Genomic DNA, 5,984 nt, shown 5'->3' with positions numbered 1-5,984 from the left:
GGGTGTGAGGGAGGGGGTGTGAGGGAGGGTGTGCGAGGGAGGGGGTGTGAGGGTGGTGGTGTGAGGGAGGGAGTGTGAGGGAGGGTATGTGAGAGAGGGTGTGTGTGAGAGGGTGTGTGTGAGAGGGTGTCTGTGAGAGAGCGCGTGTGAGAGAGGGTGTGAGTGAGAGAGTGCATGTGAGTGATGGTGTGTGAGAGAGTGTGTGTGAGAGAGTGTGTGTGAGAGAGCGTGTGTGAGAGAGCGTGTGTGAGAGAGCGTGTGTGAGAGAGCGTGTGTGAGAGAGCGTGTGTGAGAGAGCGTGTGTGAGAGAGCGTGTGTGAGAGAGCGTGTGTGAGAGAGCGTGTGTGAGAGAGCGTGTGTGAGAGAGCGTGTGTGAGAGAGCGTGTGTGAGAGAGCGTGTGTGAGAGAGCGTGTGTGTGAGAGCGTGTGTGAGAGAGCGTGTGTGAGAGAGCGTGTGTGAGAGAGCGTGTGTGAGAGAGCGTGTGTGAGAGAGCGTGTGTGAGAGAGCGTGTGTGAGAGAGCGTGTGTGAGAGAGCGTGTGTGAGAGAGCGTGTGTGAGAGAGGGTGTGTGTGAGAGAGGGTGTGTGTGAGAGGGGGCGTGTGAGAGAGGGCGTGTGAGGGAGGGCGTGTGAGGGAGGGCGTGTGAGGGAGGGTGTGTGAGGGAGGGTGTGTGAGAGAGGGTGTGTGAGAGAGGGTGTGTGAGAGAGGGTGTGTGACAGAGGGTGAGTGACAGAGGGTGAGTGACAGAGGGTGAGTGACAGAGGGTGAGTGACAGAGGGTGAGTGACAGAGGGTGAGTGACAGAGGGTGAGTGACAGAGGGTGAGTGACAGAGGGTGTGTGAGAGAGGGTATGCGAGAGAGGGTGTGCGAGAGAGGGTGTGCGAGAGAGGGTGTGCGAGAGAGGGTGTGTGAGAGAGGTTGAGTGAGAGAGGTTGAGTCAGAGAGGGTGAGTCAGAGAGGGTGAGTCAGAGAGGGTGAGTCAGAGAGGGTGTGTGAGAGAGGGTGCCTGAGAGAGGGTGCGTGAGAGACAGGGCGTGTGAGAGAGGGCGTGTGAGAGATTGCGTGTGAGAGAGGGCGTGTGAGAGAGGGCGTGTGAGAGGGGGTGTGTGAGAGGGGGCGTGTGAGAGGGGGCGTGTGAGAGGGGGCGTGTGAGAGGGGGCGTGTGAGAGGGGGCGTGTGAGAGGGGGCGTGTGAGAGGGGGCGTGTGAGAGGGGGCGTGTGAGAGGGGGCGTGTGAGAGGGGGCGTGTGAGAGGGGGCGTCTGAGAGGGGGCGTGTGAGAGGGGGCGTGTGAGAGGGGGCGTGTGAGAGGGGGCGTGTGAGAGGGGGCGTGTGAGAGGGGGCGTGTGAGAGGGGGCGTGTGAGAGGGGGCGTGTGAGGGGGGGCGTGTGAGGGGGGGCGTGTGAGAGGGGGCGTGTGAGAGGGGGCGTGTGAGAGGGGGCGTGTGAGAGGGGGCGTGTGAGAGGGGGCGTGTGAGAGGGGGCGTGTGAGAGGGGGCGTGTGAGAGGGGGCGTGTGAGAGGGGGCGTGTGAGAGGGGGCGTGTGAGAGGGGGCGTGTGAGAGGGGGCGTGTGAGAGGGGGCGTGTGAGAGGGGGCGTGTGAGAGGGGGCGTGTGAGAGGGGGCGTTTGAGAGGGGGCGTGTGTGAGGGGGCGTGTGTGAGGGGGCGTGTGAGAGGGGGCGTGTGAGAGGGGGCGTGTGAGAGGGGGCGTGTGAGAGGGGGCGTGTGAGAGGGGGCGTGTGAGAGGGGGCGTGTGAGAGGGGGCGTGTGAGAGGGGGCGTGTGAGAGGGGGCGTGTGAGAGGGGGCGTGTGAGAGGGGGCGTGTGAGAGGGGGCGTGTTAGGGAGGGTGTGTGAGAGAGGGTGTGCGAGAGAGGGTGTGTGAGGGAGGGTGTGCGAGAGATGGTGTGTGTGAGAGGGTGTGAGAGAGAGGGTGTGTTTGGGAGGGTGGGCGAGAGAGGGTGGGCGAGAGAGGGTGTGCGAGAGAGGGTGTGCGAGAGAGGGTGTGCGAGAGAGGGTGTGCGAGAGAGGGTGTGCGAGAGAGGGTGTGCGAGAGAGGGTGTGCGAGAGAGGGTGTGCGAGAGAGGGTGTGCGAGAGAGGGTGTGCGAGAGAGGGTGTGCGAGAGAGGGTGTGCGAGAGAGGGTGTGCGAGAGAGGGTGTGCGAGAGAGGGTGTGCGAGAGAGGGTGTGCGAGAGAGGGTGTGCGAGAGAGGGTGTGCGAGAGAGGGTGTGTTTGGGAGGGTGTGTGAGGGAGGGAGTGTGAGGGAGGGTGTGAGAGAGGGTGTGTGAGAGAGGGTGAGTGACAGAGGGTGAGTGACAGAGGGTGAGTGACAGAGGGTGAGTGACAGAGGGTGAGTGAGAGAAAGTGTTTGTGAGAGAGGGTGTGTGAGAGAGGGTGTGTGAGAGAGAGGGTGTGTGAGAGAGAGTTCGCGAGAGAGAGGGTGTGTGAGAGTGGGTGTGTGAGAGAGGGTGTGTGAGAGAGGGTGTGTGTGAGAGGGTGTGTGAGAGAGGGTGTGTGAGAGAGGGTGAGTGAGAGAGTGAGTGAGAGAGGGTGAGTGAGAGAGGATGAGTGAGAGAGGGTGAGTCAGAGAGGGTGAGTGAGAGAAAGTGTGTGAGAGAGGGTGTCTGTGAGAGAGGGTGTCTGTGAGAGAGCGTGTGTGAGAGAGCGTGTGTGAGAGAGCGTGTGTGAGAGAGCGTGTGTGAGAGAGCGTGTGTGAGAGAGCGTGTGTGAGAGAGCGTGTGTGAGAGAGCGTGTGTGAGAGAGCGTGTGTGAGAGAGCGTGTGTGTATGAGAGAGGGTGTGTGTGAGAGAGAGGGTGTGTGAGAAAGGGTGTGTGAGAGAGGGTGTGTGAGAGAGGGTGTGTGAGAGAGAGTATGTGAGAGGGTGTGTGAGAGAGGGTGTGTGTGAGAGAGGGTGTGTGTGAGAGAGGGTGTGTGTGAGAGAGGGTGTGTGTGAGAGAGGGTGTGTGTGAGAGCGGGTCTGTGAGGGAGGGCGTGTGAGAGTGGCTGTGTGAAAGAGGGTGTGAGAGAGGGTGTGAGAGAGGGTGTGAGAGAGGGTGTGAGAGAGGGTGTGTGTGAGAGAGGGAGGGTTTGTGAGGGAGGGTGTGAGAGAGGGTGTGTGAGGGAGGGGGTGTGAGGGAGGGGGTGTGAGGGAGGGTGTGCGAGGGAGGGGGTGTGAGGGTGGGGGTGTGAGGGAGGGAGTGTGAGGGAGAGTATGTGAGAGAGGGTGTGTGTGAGAGGGTGTGTGTGAGAGGGTGTCTGTGAGAGAGCGCGTGTGAGAGAGGGTGTGAGTGAGAGAGGGCATGTGAGTGATGGTGCGTGAGAGAGCGTGTGTGAGAGAGCGTGTGTGAGAGAGCGTGTGTGAGAGAGCGTGTGTGAGAGAGCGTGTGTGAGAGAGCGTGTGTGAGAGAGCATGTGTGAGAGAGCGTGTGTGAGAGAGCGTGTGTGAGAGAGCGTGTGTGAGAGAGCGTGTGTGAGAGAGCGTGTGTGAGAGAGCGTGTGTGAGAGAGCATGTGTGAGAGAGCATGTGTGAGAGAGCGTGTGTGAGAGAGCGTGTGTGAGAGAGCGTGTGTGAGAGAGCGGGTGTGAGAGAGCGGGTGTGAGAGAGCGGGTGAGAGAGAGCGGGTGAGAGAGAGCGGGTGTGTGTGAGAGAGAGGGTGTGTGTGAGAGAGGGTGTGTGGGAGGGTGTGTGGGAGGGTGTGTGAGAGGGTGTGTGTGAGAGAGGGAGGGTTTGTGAGGGAGGGTGTGAGAGAGGGTGTGTGAGGGAGGGTGTGTGAGGGAGGGTGTGTGAGGGAGGGTGTGTGAGGGAGGGGGTGTGAGGGTGGGGGTGTGAGGGTGGGGGTGTGAGGGTGGGGGTGTGAGGGTGGGGGTGTGAGGGTGGGGGTGTGAGGGTGGGGGTGTGAGGGTGGGGGTGTGAGGGAGGGGGTGTGAGGGAGGGGGTGTGAGGGAGGGGGTGTGAGGGAGGGGGTGTGAGGGAGGGGGTGTGAGGGAGGGTGTGTGTGAGAGGGTGTCTGTGAGAGAGCGCGTGTGAGAGAGGGTGTGAGTGAGAGAGGGCATGTGAGTGATGGTGTGTGAGAGAGTGTGTGTGAGAGAGCATGTGTGAGAGAGCATGTGTGAGAGAGCATGTGTGAGAGAGCGTGTGTGAGAGCGTGTGTGTGAGAGCGTGTGTGAGAGAGCGTGTGTGAGAGAGCGTGTGTGAGAGAGCGTGTGTGAGAGAGCGTGTGTGAGAGAGCGTGTGTGAGAGAGCGGGTGTGACAGAGCGGGTGTGACAGAGCGGGTGTGAGAGTGCGGGTGTGTGTGAGAGAGAGGGTGTGTGTGAGAGAGGGTGTGTGAGAGAGAGAGTTAGAGAGGGTGTGTGAGAGAGAGAGTTAGAGAGGGTGTGTGAGAGAGTTAGAGTAGGTGTGTGAGACAGGGAGTGTTAGAGAGGGTGTGTGAGACAGGGAGTGTTAGAGAGGGTGTGTGAGAGAGGGTGTGTGAGAGAGGGTGTGTGAGAGAGGGTGTGTGAGAGAGGGTGTGTGAGAGAGGGTGTGTGAGAGAGGGTGTGTGAGAGGGGGTGTGTGAGAGGGGGCGTGTGAGAGAGGGTGTGTGAGAGAGGGTGTGTGAGAGAGGGTGTGTGAGAGAGGGTGTCTGTGAGAGGGTGTGTGTGAGAGGGTGTGTGTGAGAGGGTGTGTGTGAGAGGGTGTGTGTGAGAGGGTGTGAGAGAGGACGTGTGAGAGAGGGCGTGTGAGAGATTGCGTGTGAGAGAGGGCGTGTGAGAGGGGGCGTGTGAGAGAGGGCGTGTGAGAGGGGGCGTGTGAGATGGGGCGTGTGAGAGGGGGCGTGTGAGAGGGGGCGTGTGAGAGGGGGCGTGTGAGAGGGGGCGTGTGAGAGGGGGCGTGTGAGAGGGGGCGTGTGAGAGGGGGCGTGTGAGAGGGGGCGTGTGAGAGGGGGCGTGTGAGAGGGGGCGTGTGAGAGGGGGCGTGTGAGAGGGGGCGTGTGAGAGGGGGCGTGTGAGAGGGGGCGTGTGAGAGGGGGCGTGTGAGAGGGGGCGTGTGAGAGGGGGCGTGTGAGAGGGGGCGTGTGAGGGAGGGCGTGTGAGAGGGCGTGTGAGAGAGGGTGTGTGAGAGAGGGTGTATGTGAGAGGGTGAGTGAAAGAGGGTGAGTGAAAGAGGGTGAGTGAGAGAGGGTGTGTGAGAGAGGGTGTGCGAGAGAGGCTGTGCGAGAGACGGTGTGCGAGAGAGGGCGTGTGAGAGAGAGCGTGCGAGGGAGGGTGTGCGAGGGAGGGTGTGCGAGTGAGGGCGTGCGAGAGAGGGCGTGCGAGAGAGGGCGTGCGAGAGAGGGCGTGCGAGAGATTGCGTGTGAGAGGGGGCGTGTGAGAGGGGGCGTGTGAGAGGGGGCGTGTGAGAGGGGGCGTGTGAGAGAGGGCGTGTGTGTGAGGGTGTGTGAGAGAGGGTGTGTCAAAGAGAGGGTGTGTGAGAGAGGGCGTGTGCGAGAGAGGGCGTGTGCGAGAGAGGGCGTGTGTGAGAGGGTGTGTGAGAGAGGGTGTGTGAGAGAGGGTGTGTGAGAGAGGGTGTGTGAGAGAGGGTGTGTGAGAGAGGGTGTGTGAGAGAGGGTGTGTGAGACAGGGTGTGTGAGAGTGGGTGTGTGTGAGAGGGTGTGTGAGAGAGGGTGTGTGAGAGAGGGTGTGTGAGAGAGGGTGTGTGAGAGAGGGTGTGTGAGACAGGGTGTGTGAGAGTGGGTGTGTGTGAGAGGGTGTGTGAGAGAGGGTGTGTGAGAGAGAGGGTGTGTGAGAGAGGGTGTGTGAGAGAGGGTGTGTGAGAGGGGGTGTGTGAGAGAGGGTGAGTGAGAGAGGGTGAGTGCGAGAGGGTGTGTGAGAGGGGGTGTGTGAGAGAGTGGGTGTGTGAGAGAGGGCCTGTGTGAGAGGGTGTGTGAGAGAGGGTGAGTCAGAGAGGGTGAGTCAGAGAGGGTGTGTGAGAGAGGGTGTGCGAGAGGGGGTGTGAGAGGGGGTGTGA

This window comes from Mustelus asterias, chromosome 16 (genome assembly GCF_964213995.1).
Source record: "Mustelus asterias chromosome 16, sMusAst1.hap1.1, whole genome shotgun sequence".
Classification (NCBI taxonomy): Eukaryota; Metazoa; Chordata; class Chondrichthyes; order Carcharhiniformes; family Triakidae; genus Mustelus; species Mustelus asterias.
This window is presented reverse-complemented; position numbering follows the sequence as displayed.